We start from the raw sequence: 22,436 nt of genomic DNA, 5'->3' as shown, positions 1-22,436 counted from the left end.
TTCCTCTAGACAAGTGAGGAAAGTTGAGTGCTGTAGTAATTTGTAGCTTATTTAGTGCTTACAATGAGTTCTGAACAAGTGCTGAGCTCAACGAAACAGATTTGAGTGCTGAAACTAGAAAACTGGCTAGTTCCAAGAAACAAAATTAAGCTAGAAGGCTTCCCTCCAACACAGAAAGGCTTGGGGGCTCAGAAGCTTACAAACAGTCCTTGAAACAGCAAATCTATATCTGGACTAGGCGACTTACAGGAAAGGCAGGAAACAAGCTTAGAATTTTTTTTTTATAAAGTAGAAAGGGGAAAGAAGGAGCAGAAACTAACTGGGTTGGCCTTCTCAAATGTTCTCCCTGGATTAGGTAGAATGAGATAATGGCACTAGACTGGGATGAGTGTCCCAGGTCAAATTTACAGTAGGGGTGGGCAACTGCAAAGCTACCAAGTATAAAAACAGGATACCAATAGGGAGGGAGGATGGGAAACAAAAATCAAAACAAACAAACCCAACCAGATGCTTAACAATTGTAGAAAATTTCTAGTTAATACCTCACACACAGTGAAACTAGCTAGCAAAGTATATGCAGACAATAAAAGTGCTATAAATAACTCAGAAATAAGCAAAAAACAGGATACTTAATGTTATATATCACAGATTAGTTGGCTCAGAGCCCTTCCTAAGACTTCCTTCGATTAGCTCAGTGTGAAATGGCAGAAACACTCACAAGTTAACTTCTTAAGTAACAAAGTTTTAACCCGAAACAACTTTAAAAAAAATGCTTGAAAGAACCAACGAGGTGCTTACTCCAAGCCGTAGTCCAGGAAACCCCAGTCAGCCAATGACCACATACAATTCACTGTTAGCCAGCAGATGCGTGAAACAGTAAAATAATACTAATACTAAATAGTTTGCTGATTATACATTTCCTTTAATAATCAGACCAAAATTTTTTTTGTGGATCCTGAACAGTAAGATGCATAACACAAGTCTTGCTAATAATCCCTTCTTCCTCAGCTAAATTTAAAAAGGAATCAATTTCCTTTTTGAAAACAGGAGTGGGATCAATCTCCATATGCATGTAGCATTTGGTATCTGATAGTTGTGATCTGCCCTCACTGAGGTAGTAATTCATGTTAACAACCACAACTGCTCCACCCTTATCAGCTGGTAAAATTGCAATATTATGGTTGTGACGTAATTGTTCCAAGGCCGATATTTCCTGAGGTGATAAATTATGACCCAGTATGGAGTATTCTTTGTGTTCAAAATGCAGGTCCCTAAGTAGTGATTGCATAAAAATAGAAACATGTTTGTTCATGGGCGGCTGAAAATTAGATTTAAGAAATCTGAATTCTGTGGATCTTTGAGACTCCCTGTCATGGAAAAACAGTTTCAAATTTAAATTACGACAAAAACTGATAATATCATTGACAGTATGGTATTCATCTGAAAAAAACCCAGGTACATATCCAAGTCCTTTATTCAGTAGTTGTTCCTGTTCATCAGACAAAGTAACATCAGACAAATTTAAAACATTGTAATATTCAGTACAAGTTATGTTATGAATTTCTTTTTTCATTAAGGAGGAATCTTCCCCCGGATTAGCTTAGATGTAAAAAATCCAGGTCAAGATTCCTCCTTAATGAAAAAAGTACTGAACACGAACCTACAGCATAGCCAAAAGACTGCAATCAAACACTGTGCTATGCACGTAGGTACTGCACAGTCGGATCAAACCAAAAAACACTGTTAGCCAGCAGATGCGTGAAACAGTAAAATAATACTAATACTAAATAGTTTGCTGATTATACATTTCCTTTAATAATCAGACCGGTTTCGGCAAAAAGGTATAAGCCTTCATCAGTGATACACAGCAAAAAAACACAGGACATTACTAATGAATATTTATAAGAATGCCTGACCAATGAGAAATGAAACCTTGCATAATTAGTAATGGTATATTCCCACTACAGAAACAGAAAAACTGATAATAAACAGATAATAAACATTATTAAGTCAGTGTGTTCATGGGTTCACCACATTTAAGCCTATTGATTATATAACATAGAAATGCCGATCGGGAGGACATTGGTGTATTTGGTATTGGGTCCTCGCCAGGCAGTAATCCATCTGAGTCTGGACAACAATTACCCCAAGACACTGATTTGGCATTTCAGTCCTAACCAAGGGATTAAAAAGTTTAAGATCCAATATTTGGCACCTTAAATTGTTTAATGCTTATTTAAGCAAGAATATTGCCCCCAGAGGACTTAGGGTCCGGTTACAACCATTAGTGTGAAGACCAGAGGACAGACTTAACCAAGAATGGAAAGAAGCCTTGCAACAGGCATCCATGCTATTTGTCAATATACTTGCGCAATACTATGGCAGAATGGTAGATACTAATATTAGTGAGGTCAAAATTATGTGTGAGGAATGCAAAAAATTTAAGTCACTTCCTACTTTCCAGCAATATATCAATAAATTATCAAAGGATTTGACAAATCATGAGACAATAACTAAACAAAGGAAAATTAGAAAATTCAACAGAGATAGCTTAGACTACCAAAGAGGACGCCCATTTGAGGTACAAAGGCATGTCAAATTTGTTAGTGCTGATCAGGGCACAACAACGGTTAGGACGAAAAAACGACCAAGGTCGATTCTTAAAACTAGTGATAGACCAAATACTAGCACTTCAGGGGAAGATTCCTCCCTCACTGATTATGACAGCACTGGACACAGGGAATCCCCAATACACAAAAGAACTAATATGTCTGTCCCTTTAGACATGGTGTCAGGCGTAGAGGGGGACGCAAACATAAACACAAAACACAATTCCCTAGAGGGACTAATACAGAAATTCATAACGTAACTTGTACTGAATATTACAATGTTTTAAATTTGTCTGATGTTACTTTGTCTGATGAACAGGAACAACTACTGTATAAAGGACTTGGATATGTACCTGGGTTTTTTTCAGATGAATACCATACTGTCAATGATATTATCAGTTTTTGTCGTAATTTAAATTTGAAACTGTTTTTCCATGACAGGGAGTCTCAAAGATCCACAGAATTCAGATTTCGTAAATCTAATTTTCAGCCGCCCATGAACAAACATGTTTCTATTTTTATGCAATCAGTACTTAGGGACCTGCATTTTGAACACAAAGAATACTCCATACTAGGTCATAATTTATCACCTCAGGAAATATCGGCCTTGGAACAATTACGTCACAACCATAATATTGCAATTTTACCAGCTGATAAGGGTGGAGCAGTTGTGGTTGTTAACATGAATTACTACCTCAGTGAGGGCAGATCACAACTATCAGATACCAAATGCTACATGCATATGGAGATTGATCCCACTCCTGTTTTCAAAAAGGAAATTGATTCCTTTTTAAATTTAGCTGAGGAAGAAGGGATTATTAGCAAGACTTGTGTTATGCATCTTACTGTTCAGGATCCACAAAAACAAATTTTGTATCTCCTTCCTAAGATTCATAAATCACTTCCAAAGCCACCTGGCAGACCAATTGTCTCTGGTATAGGTTCATTGACTGAACCATTATCTATGTTTCTGACACAGTATCTCAAACCTTTATTGAATTTAGTCAGGGCCAGATTACAACATACCACACAAGTTTTACAGATTATACAGGAGGTCCAGTTGGAACCCACTTGGCTGATGTGTTCTTTGGATGTCAAGGCTTTATACACAAGCATTCCACATTGGGCGGGTCTCCAAGCATTAAAATAGTGGTTAGACCGATCTGCTCTATATTCTCCTGGCTTTAACACATTATTAATATGTATGACCGAACATGTGTTAAATAAAAATGTGTTTTATTTTCATGGGGAATGCTATTGGCAGCTTCGAGGAACGGCTATGGGAGCTTCCTTTGCTCCCATATATGCCGATCTATTTATGGCCTTCTTTGAAGAATGTATGATTTATGAACCATTACATAACATCTATTTGGTGGAAATTGATATTTGGCGGAGATATCTTGATGATTGCTGGATGGTGTGGCGTGCAGATGCCACATATTTACAAGAATTTTTGGGTTACCTCAATGGCAATGTTTGGGGTATAGAATTTACGGTGACCTATGATTTACAATCTATTAATTTTTTAGATGTTACGGTTAGTAGAAATGTGGATCACACTCTCAACACTAGGACTTTCCGTAAATATCCCCAATATAATACTTTATTGCACGCTTCCAGCATGCATCCACGCCATACAATCCGCAATATTCCTAAGTCCCAATTCATGCGGATGAAACGTATCAACTCCACCAATATTGAATATGAGAAAGCTAGTCAGGATTTGTTCCGGAGATTTGTCAGCAGAGGCTATAAACAACTTGATTTGGTCAAGGCTTGGGATTGGTCAACCAGTATGGATAGGAACACATTATTGCAATATCAAACTGAGCCGCGGGGTCCATCAGTATCTTCTATCAGATTGGTCACTACTTATGGTAGAAACCATAATGCTATCCACAGCATCATTAACAAACATTGGAATATTCTATTGGCCAATGATCAGTTAAGACCAATATTGGGATCTCAGTGTCAATTCAGCTATAGAAGAGGCAAGACTTTGGGCTCATTGTTTAGTAATTTCAAACATAAAGAAAGTGGTGGGCCATATACCAACAACTTACATTGTCCGGAGACAAACTGCTGGGAACCTTTGCGTGTGGACACTGTGGGTCTTGTAAAAAAATTTGTAAATCCAAACAATTCTCCAGTCAAAACACCAGCAAAGTGTATGATTGCAAGATATTTGGGAATTGCAGTAGCAGTTGGGTGGTCTATTTGTCCACTTGTCACTGTTCTGCTTTCTATGTGGGTCAAACATCCAGACCATTGAGAACACGCATTAATGAACACAGAAGTGATATTAAAAACAAGAAAGACCATAATGCTCTTTTTCGACATACTTTGAAACATCAACAGGCCCAATACACATTCATGATTATTGACAGAATCACAGGAGATCGCAACAATACTCAAGGTTGGCATAGCATTTTAAACCACAAAGAAAGATATTGGATTACCACATTGGGAGCACTTTTTCCACCAGGTTTGAATGATCACTTATGATTAACAATTCTTAGTGTTTATCATGATTGAATGATCATTTATTACTAATAATATTTATAGTCACATTATGTGTTATGATAAAAAATTTTTTTATATTTATGTATTTCAGGTTCCCGTGGATACCCTAGTAGATGTTGGATAATCGTGATTGCTCATCAATAACCACAAATTTATTGAGAACATTAGTGTTACCAATTTATCTTGTGTTTTCTGTATTATTATTTTCATATTTATACACACAATACACCTGTATCTGTGGTGTATTTATGTTTATTATTTCATAGAAATTGTACTATTTCTATGTTATATAATCAATAGGCTTAAATGTGGTGAACCCATGAACACACTGACTTAATAATGTTTATTATCTGTTTATTATCAGTTTTTCTGTTTCTGTAGTGGGAATATACCATTACTAATTATGCAAGGTTTCATTTCTCATTGGTCAGGCATTCTTATAAATATTCATTAGTAATGTCCTGTGGTTTTTTGCTGTGTATCACTGATGAAGGCTTATACCTTTTTGCCGAAACCGGTCTGATTATTAAAGGAAATGTATAATCAGCAAACTATTTAGTATTAGTATTATTTTACTGTTTCACGCATCTGCTGGCTAACAGTGTTTTTTGGTTTGATCCGGCCGTGCAGTACCTACGTGCATAGCACAGTGTTTGATCACATACAATTCACTGTCACTGAAATGCTATACTGGCTCTGGCTAAGCTATGATGGCATGGAACATGTGCTCAGACACACAGCCTCTACTAACAAACAACTAGGCCCAAAACACAAGCCTGAATATGGACAATGCTACACTACCAACACTACTTAGGTAGAAAAAAACTGCAGAAATGTTTAAACATATAAAGGATCAAGGAGGCTCTAGAGAATGCTTTTAACTGCAAACAAGTTATGTGATACACTCCTTAGCAGGAAATCAGAACAAACCCAACCAGATGCTTAACAATTGTAAAAGATTTCTAGTTAATACCTTGTATACAGTGAAACTAGCTAGCAAAGTATATGCAGACAATAAAAGTGCTATAAATAACTCAGAAATAAGCAAAAAACAGGATAATTAATGTTATATATCACAGATTAATTGGCTCAGAGCCCTTCCTCCGACTTCCTCTGATTAGCTCAGTGTGAAATGGCAGAAACACTCACAAGTTAACTTCTTAAGTAACAAAGTTGAAACCTGAAACTACTTAAAAAAAAAAGCTTGAAAGAACCAATGAGGTGCTTACTCCAAGCCGTAGTCCAGGCAACCCCAGTCAGCCAATGACCACAAACAATTCACTCTCACTGAAATGCTATACTGGCTCTAGCTAAGCTATGATGGCCTGGAGCATGTGTTCAGACACACACACAGCCTCTACTAACAAACAACTTGGCCCAAAACACAAGTCTGAATATGGACAATGCTACACTACCAACACTACTTAGGTAGAAAAAAACTGCAGAAATGTTTAAACATATAAAGGATCAAGGAGACTCTAGAGAATGCTTTTAACTGCAAACAAGTTATGTGATACACTCCTTAGCAGGAAATCAGAACAAACAAACCCAACCAGATGCTTAACAATTGTAGAAAATTTCTAGTTAATACCTCACACACAGTGAAACTAGCTAGCAAATTATATGCAGACAATAAAAGTGCTATAAATAACTCAGAAATAAGCAAAAAACAGGATACTTAATGTTATATATCACAGATTAGTTGGCTCAGAGCCCTTCCTCCGACTTCCTTCGATTAGCTCAGTGTGATCTAAAATACTTTTAAAAAGAAACGGTATGCATGGCACACCCCAGCTGCCTGTCCTGAGTGTTCACTAAAGAAATACCCGCTGTATTAAAAGATATGCCATGCATTTAAAGACATCATGCCTTTAAGCAAAGGACTTATAAACAAACTCCCATAATCTCTGCCACCTCCATTAACAGAATAGCACTTGTATATTTATGTAGTCCCCAGAACAGTTTCTTCCTGTAAAAAAAATGATACTTGCACACCATAATGTTTTCTCCTCATGAATATAACTAAATATAATAGTGCTGCACTAACTCTAATCTATAGGACAGTATCCTTACTAACAAGCATTGCAAAACCTCTTTCTGTACTGTCAACAAAATGAATAGCTGTAACTAACCTGTCCAGTATGCTAAATATATAAAGGACAGCCTGCAATTAAAAGTACAGCAAATGCAAAAAAAAAAAAAATTGGAAATGGAAACAAACTAACAAGTTTAGCATTTACATATACTAAATCCATGGTGATACAACGATTACTACAGGGTAAATCTCAGTAACATAGCTATAGTTGAGCAAATACAGGTTGAATAAGACACAAGTCAGTCAAGAAACAATTCAAGGAAGACGTGCTCATCATCTCTCTGCATCATGAGAGGAAGGGTAAGAAACCCCCTAATTTGTAAAGTTCTCTAGAAAATTTGTCTATTTTCCTACAGATGTAACAGTTCCTGAGCCATACCTCCGCCAAAGGGTACAGGCCCTGAGAAAGAAGTTACACAATGCTTTGGGAACAGCAGCAGAGCAATTTCAAAGCAAACATATGCCACTTAGGAGCTAAACAGACTTTAAAGTTAGGGAAAGGGATAGTCTTCCTCCCAAAGTTTTGAAGTTGTCATCTTCTCTCTCTTTCTCTCTCTCTCTCTTTTGTAATGATCTAAGCTTCTGTACCTGAGATATAAGCAAGCAAGGTACCAACATGCAACCCAGAGATAGATTTTGAAAGCTCTTGCATTCCTGCAAAGCTATCATCAAAATAAACAAATAATTTTAGTGTGTTAGATGAGGCAAAGCCTGGCTTTCTTATACTTCAACAAAGAAAAAGAGACAGCTAGGTAAATTGCTTAGGGGCACTGGAATTAATACCATTTTTGCAACAAATCATGTACTTATATCCTTTCCTACTGATATCTGTAGGAAAACATGCAGACTTGGGGTCTGCTAATGACTTGGATAGAAAAAAGTAAGAGCAGCTGGTGACCTCGGAATGCCATCCATACATCTCAGCTGCCCAGATCTTTACAGAATGTTCTGATTTTTGGTATGTCCCTCATACAATGTGTGGATTTCTGGTAAATTACTTAAGAATGATGTCACTAAGTAATGACAGATGTGAGTTTCACTCAGAATAGCAACTATATAACCACAAACTGAATAAATAAAATGAGAACTGGTGCAGACTCAGACGACTTCCAACACAGCTCGAACAAATATACTTTTATTGCGATAAAAATCTTCCACAGGTTACATCCACAGGTTAAGCGCTTTCAACTGCCCAAAACACAGTCTTCATCAGAACCAGATAACTTGATAGCTGCCCTGTTTATATATTAAATACTTGAAAAAAAGGCGCCAACTTATTTAAAGCTATAGCTCTCCATAGTTCAATATTATAATATATAAATATATATAAATATTTAAATAAATAAAAGTATTCCCCTCTTTTGCCAGTTTTCTTGCCAGTTCTCTTTTTAACATAGAGAGGGGGAACTGGTGAATAGGTGGATAGGATATATCAGATTTGTAAGTAGGTTGACTCAGTTCCCCCATTTCCTGCTAGTGCTCTGTTAGTTTTCACTAACAAATGGTAGGATTTGGCGAAGTAAATATGCCTTTGCGATGTTCCAACATGGCTAATGAAGCTCTTGATATCCTTGGCCGTTCGTTCCAGTATTCTCGATTCTGCAAGTGAATTGCTAAAGTCAGCATCTTGCTTTGCCATTTGTTCTAAATTTTAACTTGATATTGTATTAATGATGGAACAGTGGTGATGTTTTAGTTGAGTGTGGAGCTGCTTTGTTAGTACTATATTCCAGTTCGAAATTGCTATATAATTTTATTTATTTTCATATGGATTTATTAATTTTTGTATAATAGGGTACACAACAATGTTCTATATATGATGTTGATTTTAATGGCATACAGCATTTTTTAGTTTATGAGTATTTTCATTTGATTTTAACAATTATATGCACTGAGCACTTTAAATAATGTTACAGTCTGAAGGCTGTTTGGAACAACCAATCAAATCCTATGGGGGGCTTTTTAAATGTCTGAAAGGCTGCTAAGTATTATAAGTCTGATGAAGCCTATTGGCGAAAGCGCTCACTGTGTTTCTTGTCAATAAAAGTTTTATGGAATATTAAGAAGTGCCTGTCACGTTTCGTTTTGACATTACTGTGATTGGAAGCTACAAGACGTTTTATTGCCATAAGGAACAGCGTATATGGTATTGGATTTTTGTCTTTGTTATATATTTTTTACGCTGGTTCCAGTCTCCGTTGGGGTGCTTATCTGCGTTGGAGTTGCTGTTAATTTACTTTTTCTATAAAATCACATGACTTAAACTCTTTGTGGATTACAGGGGGTTTACCTGCCAATGATGAGCCAAACATAACAGCTGAATTTGTTAAGCTAGAAAATGATTTATTGAAATTGTAGAGAATGCAATGGGAGATTATGTTTTTTGAAGCATGTTTGGTTGTTAAGAGTCTCAAGAGGTTTAAGAGTGACAAGAATGCTAGCAGGGGAATAGCCTTCCGATGATTTAATTGAAGCATGGAAAACTTTAAACGAAAGTACAGGCTTGCAGTATGTTCGACTGCTAAATGAAGAACATAGGCATACATTGACTGATTTGCGTGGTGTTACTGCTGCTTCATGCAGTCGTCATAAAGGGCTTACTTCTGTTGAAAATTTTAAGTTGAAACTGGACAAAATATCAGAAAAAATAGCACTTGAAAATGAAGTGCTAAAGAAACAGAAAATTAAGAAGTTTGTGAGGGATAAAAAGGATTATGAACAAGGGACTGTTTTTCTTCAGAATGGTCTAAATAGTTGTGATAATGACGTCAACAGAAGAAACCAGGAAGAGGATGATGAAGGAACGAGTGTTGCTGCAGATGGATGCTTATATGAAGATGAGAGAAACAACACAGCAAAACAAATGTGTTTAAATTCCAGAGAAGCTGCAGAAGTCCATAAAAGCAAAGAGGTAACTCTCCAACAAAGACATATAGTTTCAAATTTTCTGCTGAAAAACAAGCAGTGGGGTTTTCAAAACATAAAAGTGTATCTGGATGGGGGAACAGGAAGAAGTACCTGGGCCCAGGTAGTGGCAAAAATGCCACAGCATTGAATTCCAGAGGGGAATAAAAAAAAAAGAAAACATTAGAAATTATTAGAGGCAGAATCGGAACCAAAAGCAGAATTTTTTTCAAAACCAGAGGTTTCCCTAACCGGGAAAAGCCGTGAGACACAAACAAACTGTAATATCGAATGTAGAGGGTTTAGAGAGGGTAAATAGGGAGATGAGTAGGTCAGGCCTTTTTACTAATGAACAAGTAAGGTTGCTCACTGAAATTCTAGATGTGATTTTTATCCTATAATTTTTTCACTTTTTATAGTTATATATATAGACAGATTGGGTCTACTTCATATTGTCGTAAGCTGACAATATCGAGTCTGATATTGCCAGCATGACAATATAGAAAGTGAAGAACATTGTGCAAGTAAACGGAAATCTCCGTAAGGGGGAGATTTCCAGTTACCTCAATGTAGTGCATTCTCGGAGTTGGTATATTTAAATAAGGGGGTGTGGGGGGTGCAGGGGGGCTTACCTCCCTGCCTATGCCATTTCATTTTTTTTAATTTGTTTTTTTTTTTACGTTATTCGATGTTTTACTTAATCGATCAATAAAGTTCGACCTTTATTGATTTGATTAAGTAAACTTTCGATAACGTGATATAGACGTGACAGATTAATGGGATAGCGATGGGAGCAGTGATGGCCCCCAGTTATGCCAATATTTTTATGATGGGCTGGGAAAAATAATTTATTTATTAAGTCTGAATTTTTTAAATATATCATATTATATAAACATTACATAGATGATTTATTTAACATATGGAAGGGCACTGAAAAATTGCTGTCCAATTTTATGCTATATTTGAACAGTATCACAGATTATTTAAACTTCATCTAGTTTACCTACAAAGTAAGCAAAGAGAGCATTCATTTTTTGGACCCAAATGTCTATAAATTTGATAATAGGTTGAGAGTGAAGATTTATAAAAAAAGAAGGACAAAGTAATGGGCATCACCATTATAATAGTATGTATGAGTTTGAAAATAAATATAGTTAAAGTGCAATTCCTAAGGTTAAGCAACCTAACAGAAGATTCTTATTATTTTGGTTTAAACTGTGAGGCATTAAAAATGATGTTTTGTGAAAGGGGGTCATATGATAGGTTTGGTGAACAGCATACTGGATGATGTTAAAAATGAGAAGGCGTCCTTGAGCAAGACTCCTGTATAACGGAAGAAGTGAGATCAAAATCAAATGACTATTTAACAGCTTGTAACTTAGAACATTCAGTGGATGAAGTTGCTGTTAAGAGACTAGTAAAAAATAATTGGAGATTCCTGATGAATTTCCCAGATTTGAAGTGTATTACAGGTGAAATCCTGTTTTTGTGTCTAAAAGAAGCAAAAATTTAAAAGAACATTTTTATAGAAATTTTGACAGTGTAAAAGGAGATGAAAAAATACAGGAATGTTTATATATATGAATTTTAACTTATATATATATATATATATATATATATATATATATATATATATATGTGATGCTGCGGTAGCGTTGTCGCCTCACAGTAAGACGTTGTCCTGTTCGATTCTCAGCTAGAGCATCTTCTGTTTGGAGACATGCGTGAATGGGCATACCTTCATTGAAGGTTGTGCATCAGGGCCGGCAACTCAGCACATAAAAATCTACTGCCAATCATTAGCGGACTGGAGTTCCGCTGTGGCGACCCCTAACCAGGAAAAGCTGAAAGACACAACAATATATATATATATATATATATATATATATATATATATATATATATATATATAAATATATATATATATATATATATATATATATATAAAAATATATATATGAATTTTAACTTATATATATATGAAGGTATTAATATTAAAGCAGTTGCGATAAATTATGATATAAAGTCACCAGATAAACTCAACTGCAAGTCAAAGCATGTTGTTTATATTGCTGTCTGTGAGCTATGTACTGCATTTTATGCGGGGAGAACTGTATGAGAATTCTGTAGCTGGATTTATGAACATTTAAGAACAGGAAAAGCCCTAGATTTAAGCAATACTTTGGCAAAGCATGTTAAACTTGAGCATCTTAATGAAAGAGATAGAATGTGTTTTAAATTTGCTGTGATTGAACAAGTAAAGAATTATGATTTTAGACTTGAAGACGAAGATGAGTTGGATTAGAAAGAATGTTGTTGGCAGTTAAGATTAAATGCCTGTAGTTCCCCTGGAATGAATGAGAGGGAGAACTATAAGGTAGTGTTGAAAAGGATAGGGTTAACTCATTAATGGCTTCAAGTCATGTGATTTTATAGAGAAAGTATTTAATTGGTGTTTTAATTATTGGTTACTTGGTCTGATGAAGTTCTATGCTTGGAATGAAAGAGCTTACCAAGTATTTTTTATTTTTTGTAATAAAATTTTTAGGCATTTGAGAAAGTTTTACTGTTCATGCGTTTTATGATTTGTTTTCATTATGGTTTTTGAAGAGTTCATTGGTGGCTTTTGGATTTTGAATTTGTTTTAAATTTCTTGGTTTGATCCAGGCTCATTGTTATTCTCACTGTTTATTAGTGATCTACACTGGGATCTGCCTCAGATTAAATGTACAATGCATACAGATGAGATTGTCTTGACCAGGTCCAACAAAAGGTCATTATAAAAAAAATAAAGCTATATGGAACTGGTTTTGAAAAAATAAGCTCTCCAACAACACACACACACACACACACACACGTGTGTGCACGGGCACACACACGTGCGCATGCGTGCACGCACACAAAAACAGAGTCATGGTATTTAACACCTCAAGAAAGCAAAATAGGGACGGAGCCTAGATGATCAACTGAGAGCAGTGAATTTTGAGAGCTCCATAAACTAGTGTAATAATACAGGAAAATGTTATTATTTTCATGTTTAAAATGTCAGAAATATATAAATAAACTACTAAACTACAAAAATATCCATTTTGGTTGAGATATACAAAAATTTTCCTGTCACATAACTTGGAGATATATTGAGTCACTGAATATGAACAATCAAGAAATTCTCATCCAGATGCTACTTTGAAAAAAGAACTGCAATTGATGACATCTACCTTACAGGAACTATCGTTGAAGATGTATCGCTTTAAAAATGACTTAGAAAACCTCAAATTAAATTCTCAAAAACAGACTGATACTCTTAAGGAACTATTACAGCAACACCATAAAAAATAACAAATATAGAGACTTCTCTAAATGACATTGAAGGGAGACTCAAAGAGGAAGAATTCCAAAAATAATTTCTGCTTAAACAGAATACATGGCTGCTTAACAAAATAGATGACTTAGAAAACAGGCAAAGGAGAAACAGCATAAGGATCTTTGGTCTGCCTGAAAACATTGAAGGAGAAGACATTATTTTGTTCTTAACCTGGATTCCTGAAATTTTTAGACTTGAAAGAGGGACTTTCATTTGAAATTGAAAGGGTGCACAGAGCACCAAGGAAACCTGTTTCTAACTTAACAAATACTTCACCTAGATCCATAGTTATAACATTTCTTTAATTTCTGGACAAGGAACTAATATTAAAATCTGCTTGGAGAAAATCACCCTTAAAATACAATCAAAGCCTGATAAGGTTTGACAATGATTATTCTTCCAGAATACTAAAACAAAGGAAAAAAGTCTGGCCAATAATAAAACTGTTGAAACAAAACAACATTAAACCACAGCTGGCCTTTCCAGCTAAGATAAAAATACTTTTTGCCAATGAGATGAGAACCTTTAATGACTTAGAAGAAGCTACTATATTCATCAAAAACAACAACATACTGTCTATCCCAGAAGAAATGGAATGGATGGCCCTTACTCTTAAAAGAATAAAAGAAACAAATCCTTGGACTGATGCTAGAAAGAAGAAACAAAAAACTGATTCCAAGATAGCTGCCCCAAAAAATAACTCTTACAACTACATCTCTCAAAGTATCAACTGATATGGTACATCACTTGTCATCTGTCTGTCTCTATTTAAAAAAAGGAGGGATTAGTAGACAACTGAGAAACAGTAATGATTTATTCAGAATGTTCAAAGAGTCCAATAATTCTACACAAACAAAGGTAGGTCAAGATGGGTTACTATTTACATTATATATAAGCCAAACAAAGCAACATATAATACAAACATAGAAGTTTCTATTCCCCTACTTGAACTCAATGAGTACTTTTGTTAATTTTTCATTGATTTTACTTATAATAATTTAAGTAATTAATTAACTAATTCAACAAGGTACTATTCATCAGAGTTCAGATGCAAATGTAACAAATTAACATAATATATAATAGCAGTAACAGTAGAGTATTTTGAAAAAAAAGTGCTGTCATGGGGACTAATGCCTTCTTCAGTTAAAGTGTGATTTAGAAATGTCATGTATATCCTAGTTAAATAATAGTAGCAAGCTCTTAGTACAAATGTCATCATTATTCTGTCTAAATATAGTTAATTTCAGTTATGGCAGTTATCACAGCTATGAGTGCTGTTTAATCAATACTGATATGGTGTGCGTGGATGCAATCATGTCTGGCAGCTAGCACAAATGTCATTATTATTCTGTCTAAACATAATTAATATCAATTATAGCAGGTATCATAGCTTTGAGTGCTGTTTGATTAAGCCTGACATGGTGTATGTGGATGAAGCTGTGTCTGGCAGATGTTATATGTTGCAGTATTCATCTCCGGGAAGCTGTGGGTTGTGGCTTGTGATTGAGGTTTACTGATGCTTCTCTATTAGGAAGAGACATTTGGTGTTTTAGCCTGGATCAAGGGAAAGGGGGTGGATAGAACTGTGATTTGGGATATTTTGGCAGAGAATGGTTTGTTTGTACATCTGATAAGTGAGCGGTGGGAGGGCTGGAGGAGTGTGTTGTCTCTTGTTGTGGTGGCTAGTTGGGAGGTTTTCACTGAAAAAGAGGGAATTTAGGCTTGAAGTTGCAGTTTGCTTCAGCTGCATCGCGAGCCTCTGGTATGCAGTACACAGACACACTAACAGAAACAGATGGTCCCAGGTTGCTATGGAGACAGAGTGACAATAATGCTTAACGGCTCTGAGGAGCCTCCGAGATGATTCTCGGCAATGACGTTTTTGGTTTAAAAAAAAAAATATATATATATATATATATATATATATATATATATATATATATATATATATATATATATATATAAAATAAAAGAGCTGTTTTAAACATGTATACATACTGATGGTCTCCCAACACTTCATATAGCTCATTAAGTTGATTCTTGATAAAAAATAAATAAATAAATAAAATAATAACCGCAATTTTATATTTAAAATGTATTTTGGTCCGAACACATTAAGGACTTACATAAGAGTGGAAATCTAAGTTGTGAAAGACTAAGAGCACTTGGACTTGTGCAGTACCCTTTACAGTGGTCTGGGAGGTGAGCTTGTTTGGACATGTTGGGCATATGGGGATAGCTGATTCTAGGGGTGTTTGGGGTTGCCAGGAAGTGCTAGAGATTCATCAGATTTCCTTCATGGAAATATCTGTGGGAATGGAAATTGTGTTGAGTGGTTCACTGGCACAGTGGCCACTGCATGGAACAGGCTGGTAAAATTGAACAGGACAAATATTGGTTTGGATATTTTAAGAACAGCCTTGAAACATACCACATGAACTAGTGAATGGTATTCTGGCATGTGTATGTAAGGATGTAAATATACTTATAACAAATAAGAAACTAGAAGGGTCTCATAATTTAAAGTCTATGGACTGTATAAACATGCTTGGAAAGAGCTAATGATAAGAATAAACATTGCAGCTTGTAGTCTCTCAAATAACTAAGCAACAGCCAAAAACACACACACACACACACACACACACACACACACACACACAAAATAGTTATGTAATGTATGATTTTAGTAAATCTAGACATAAAATATATAATCGTCATATAAGATGAATCAGTCTGCTGAATTGAGTTATTAAAGACAGGATTTAATAACATGGGCTTGTGTATAATAACACTACTGTCTTAACATTTCATTAATGACAGACTACATTGAACATCAAGGAGAAGCATGATGATTTTCTTATATAAGTAAATATGCATAACAAGTCATGTAATTGCTTTAACTTAAATTGTAGTTTTTGTAACCCATCTTGACCACATATGATACTTAAGTGGTTACCAAGGTAACTAAGGTTTTATACTTGACATCAAACTGACAAAGTTATTCAAGAGAAACAATAGAAACCTGAACTTGAAATGTCACAGAATGCAACAATCATATTATGAACAAATAGTATTAAATTGACAATAGCTACTCAGTTTAATAACATGGGCTTGAGTATAATAACACTACTGTTTTAACTTGTCATAAATGACATACACTATATTGAATATCAAGGGGAAGCATGAACATTTTCTCATATAAGTAAATGTGCATAACAAGTCATATAATTGCTTTAACTTGAATTGTGGTTTTTGTAACACATCTTGACCATACATAATACTTAAGCTGTTACCAAGGTAACTAATGCTTTATACGTGACATCAAACTGACAAAGTTGTTCAAGGGAAACAATAGAAGCCTGAACTAGGAATGTCACAGAATGTAACAATCACATTTTGAACAAATAGTATTAAATTGACAATAATCACTCACACTTTAACTGTCATAGATGCTGCCTTGCTGATGAATGCAGTGTTTGCAGAGTGATGAAGGAATCCTTCACAGAAGCAAAATACAGACACAGGAAATAACATTTTGGTAAAGCAAAATGTTTTAGTATGTGGATTGGGAATTTTCAGCAATTACTATATACTGTCTTATAGCAGTCCTAGGACAGAAGTGACACAGCTGTGATTCCCAAAACTATGTATGACCATTATTTGACAGTATTGGCTGACACAAAAATGGAAGGTTCACTGGGCAGCCTTGCAAGAAGCGACATGCTACCAGTAAAGAACATGAAGAAACAACAACAGTATGTTTTGTAGTTTGTTTTGCTAGCACTGTGGAAAAGGATCTCTTCTGGTAAAGAAAACACACTATTTTGCATTTCATCCCCTTTCACAACCATATTTCCTGATCAGCAATCAACCGCTTTTGCCATGAAAATCTGGTTGCAATAACACGTAAGTACCATAAATCCTTATGTGTAGGAAATGGGGGAAGAGGGATGCACTGATAATTAAAATGCACTAACTTTCATCAATGTTTACATAAAACAAACGCTGCTTTAAGTAAGTTAGCAACAAACAATGTGATTACTTAAATGCTGGCAAACAATGAAATATAACTTCTGACATATCCAGTAAAATACATTGTATTATAAACATTAGGTATAAATATTATTACCATCTATTTATATTAAGTAATAAGTTTTGAAAGACTTCATCAATAAGGGTGAATATGTTAAATAACTGTGTGCTATAATATTTTACTGAGGTTTTATATATGATACATCCTACTTTACTATGACTGAATTGCTTGCTATCTATCTTTCATGTAAATATTAATTGCTTATACAATAAGTCGACATTTATATTGTATTAGAATTTTTTTCTAATCTACAATAGTACTGTATCTGTTCAAAATAATATAAATATTGTTTATTCCTGTTACAAATATTTTCCATATGATAATTCAATTTATGGAGCTCAGATGTTCTGGATTGTCGAGGTATGAGTGATAATCTGATGGACTTAGGTTTATCCATCAGATTAGGAATGATTTGCATTCCATGGCTAGTGCGGATCTTAGTTTTGTTAACATTTATTAATTTAAATTTGTTATTTCACAAAAACATTTTTAGTATGCCTGACCAAAACATTACTTTGTTGGTAAACACTAAGTATAAAACTGATAATTTCCTTTAAAAGCCCAACAATATACTTTATAGTTATCAGAGGAAAATGTTTAATAGTCACAATAAAACAAAAATACATAGTCTAAATAACCTAAGATAGAGTTAACTTTATTATCTTTAAATACCAATGGCTTAAACAATCCTAGCAAGAGATCATATCTACTGAAATATTTAAAAATGAACAAATCCCAAAGTATCTTCCTTCAAGAAACTCATTTCAAAACAAATGACAATTACAAATGGAATCCTAAGGAATATATGATATTGGCACAATCCACTTATAAGACAAAGACAAAAGGGGTAACAAATTTATGGAAAACAAATGTGATTAACAGAGAAATCATTTATAAGTATGAAGATAAAGAAGGCCTGATGGCATTAGTAATAGTTAAATATAATAACAGAATATGGACCCTAGCCAATCCATACTGGTTCCCAGGCAATGGATCAGGAACTGTTAAAAACACTTGGATTTCATTTCCAATAATTATAAAGGCAACTTAATATTAGGGGGAGATTTTAACTGTATATTCGATATTTCTGAAACTACAATTAAAAGACTGCTGCGTACATCTTCTGTATCAAAAGCTTTAAAAAAGTGGGTAGAATCATTTCATCTTGTAGATACTTTCAAATTTAAAGAAGATAAATATTTGTTGTTTTCCCATCAAGATCACAGATTTGGTACCCAAACTAGAATAGATAAAATATTTGCTGCCTATGACTTACACTCTAAAATCATTAATTTTAGAGTTGCTCCCTGCCCCTTTTCAGACTGCAGTTCGTTGATATTAAAACTTCAAAATGGGTACAAACCATTAATCTTTAACTCCAGAATTCCAGCATACATAACTAAAATTAAAGAGTTCAAACCCTGGTTATTATCTGAATTACAGTTCTTCTTAGACATTAATTACACCACAAAGATAAATAAAATAATGGTATGGGGCTCATTAAAAGCTTACATATATGGTAAAACCCTAATTTGGTATAAAAAATATCAGAGAATGGGATTCTGAATTATTAGATCTACAATCCAAACTTTTGTCAGTGAAAGCTGAAAAAAATCAAAATCATTTGGAGATGAAAAAGAAAGTAGAAGTATTAAACAATAAATACAACAAAATTCTAACACATAAAACTACTTTAGCTTTAGAAAAAATAAAAATTAATATCTTGGCCACTTCTCTCAAATATCTACATAAATTATCCACAAGAATCAAAATACAATCAAAAGCTAATAACATTAAAACTATCTTCCATGAAAAGAAAGGGAAAAATGTCTTGGATATAGGTGACATTCTTGATGCCTATAGAAATCACTATATGGAACATTTCCAAAAAGAAAATATACATATCGATCAATTAAATCTAGATGAAAAATGTTCTAATATAAAAAAAATACCAGAAAAATTAAAACTAGATCTGCAAGCACCCATATCCTATAAAGAAATTACAGATACAATAAAAGAGGGTAAAAATAATAAACCTCCAGGTATAGATGGCATAATTATGGAAATATATAAACTTTTTCCTTCAAAGATACTATCCCTCTTCCATAAAACTCTTATTAGAAATTCAGTTACAAGCATTAATACCACCCTCTTGGAGATATTCCTTAATCACACCAATCCTAAAGGAAAACAAATCCCCACTGCACCTCATATAGACCTATATCATTATTAAATAATGACTATAAGATATTTATGACAATATTAACTAACAGACTGAAAATACCACTATCCAAAAACAATAAAAAATGATCAAACTGGATTCATATATCATAGACACATGACAATATTAAAGGGATAATTTCTCTTATAGATTATGTTAATAAAGAAAATAAAGAAACACTCATAATTGGCTTAGATATAGAGAAAGCCTTTGATTCCTTAAATTGGGACTATTTATTCAAAATTCCAGTGTTATTTGAATTTCCTCCTTCCTTTGTTCATCTACTAAAGAATATATATATATATATATATATATATATATATATATATATATATATATATATATATATATATATATATATATATATATATATATATTGATATATATATATATATATATATATATATATATATATACATACACAAATAATTTAGCATATGTTAAGCTAGGTCCTTTCACCTCTGAATCTATACATATAACAAAGGGTACTAAAGAAGGATGTCCCATGTCACCAATTCTATTTGCTTTGGCTATTGAAATATTGGCAGATTCAATATGTAACAATACAAAAATCAAAGGAGTAGATGTTTATGAACAATACGATTCTAAAGTAATGCTCTTTGCTGATGACATATTATTAACATTATCCAATACAAAAGAGACATTAGAAGAATTAGATATTTTAATTGACACATTTTACAGGACTTCAGGACAAAATTTTTATTTTTAAATAAAAAAAAGAATCGCAGATAATGGGGAATTACATTATAGGGAAACAAGAATCTACCTTAAAATATCTAGGAATTGAGTTATGCAAGGATAATAATGGATTATTCTCAAAAACTACAATAATATCATCAATACAATTAAAATCTCTGTGGAAAAGTGGAACTAAATAATATTAACATTTGAAGATAGACTACATTTAATAAAAATGGTTTTACTACCCAAGATTATATATATAGCTTTGGCAATATAACTGTTACCACAAAGGAATATACTCAAAGAAATAAACTGATGCCTAATACAATTTTTGTGGTTTTCCAAAAGAAACAGAATAGCTTTAATACATCTTATCAGACCATGGAAACAGGGATGATTAAACTTTCCTGATATAGAAACATATATAAAAGCATCAATATCTAAAACAATCTCAGATTGGATAAGTTCAAATTATTCTGCAAATTGGAAAGAATTACTAATTGTAATATCAATAAATGAATTTGATTTACAAAAAAAATCAAATGACAAATAAAAACAATTTGCCATGGCACATATTATGTATTAGTATGCAATATAACAACTAAGCCCACTAAAACTCATATGATTAGTTATTACATTGACTCATTTAGGAAAATTATTAATCCAAATATAGATTTAAAAATCTTGTTTCATCTTTTAACACCATTCATAGTTACAAAGAGCTATCCACATAAAATATACAGAGAACTAATTAATTCCTGGGAACAGAAAGGATTTGTTTGTTGGTTTCAATGTATCAAAGAACTAAACATTCTGGATATCCAAACAATAGAAACAACATACAAAATTCCACAACAAGATTAGTTAACTATGCAAAGCATTCTGATGTACTTGCAAGATTTATGCAGAATAATTAGTAATTCTTCATTTAAAGAAATACCTAAACTTACGAAATACCTATATGAAATCATATATAATGATTATGACATGGGAAATAGTATTTAGAAATTTTACAAGATATTGATAAATTATAAAACAACACCCAAATCCTCATATTAGAATTATATAACAAAATAACACTCATTGCAGCTAACTGAAGAAATTAAATCAAATATTTTATTATCAATAAAACATACATCCTTTACACAATACTGGAAAGTTTTTAATTGGAAATGCTTGCACAGAGCATTCTTAACTCCAAATAGAATTACTAAAAATTAACTCTTTCACAAAGGGAATATGTTGGAGGTGTGAGCAAATACATAATGCAGATTGGAATCACATTTTATTCAACTGTGTTAAAATTAAGCCATTTTAATGTTATTAAAAACTTCTTACAAAACTTTTTACAAGCTTTATTTAATGAATCATTTAACTTATCTAAAGCTCTAGTATTATTAAATGTATATGAAGGTCCTCATTTGAATGAGTCAAATATGTATCTAGAATGGACAATACTTGCAATCTCAAGGAAGTGCATAACAAGATGGAATACAAACACAATACCAACTTTGGAAAACTTCTACAGCTTACAGAAGACCACAGCATTGTTGGAAATTAAAATTAAAGAATTAAGGATTCATCCTAAGCCATGTATTAACAATCCATGGAAATAAAAAGTCTTATTATTGAGTGACACTTTACAATAACTGAACAGATACACTCTAATGACTGAATTGTTATACCTATAAAATAATAGTATATATTGAGCTCTGTTATAGTGTTATTTACGATGTTATATACAAATACTATGGAATTTATTCAACTGTATTTGAACAATAAAAAAAATTTGTGAAAAAAAAAAGAAAGCAAAATAGCACTTCTAATGTCAGCAGTGCAGACCCTGTGTGTATCTCTCTTGCTATCAGTAGTAAACAAAGATAGCTAAGATTAATCTTTGACCAAATCCTATCATTCCACCACCA

This window comes from Protopterus annectens, chromosome 3.part0, assembly GCF_019279795.1.
Source record: "Protopterus annectens isolate FY-2018-M chromosome 3.part0, PAN1.0, whole genome shotgun sequence".
NCBI lineage: Eukaryota > Metazoa > Chordata > Ceratodontiformes > Protopteridae > Protopterus > Protopterus annectens.
The sequence above is the reverse complement of the archived record's forward strand: the minus strand, read 5'-3'. Positions refer to the sequence as shown.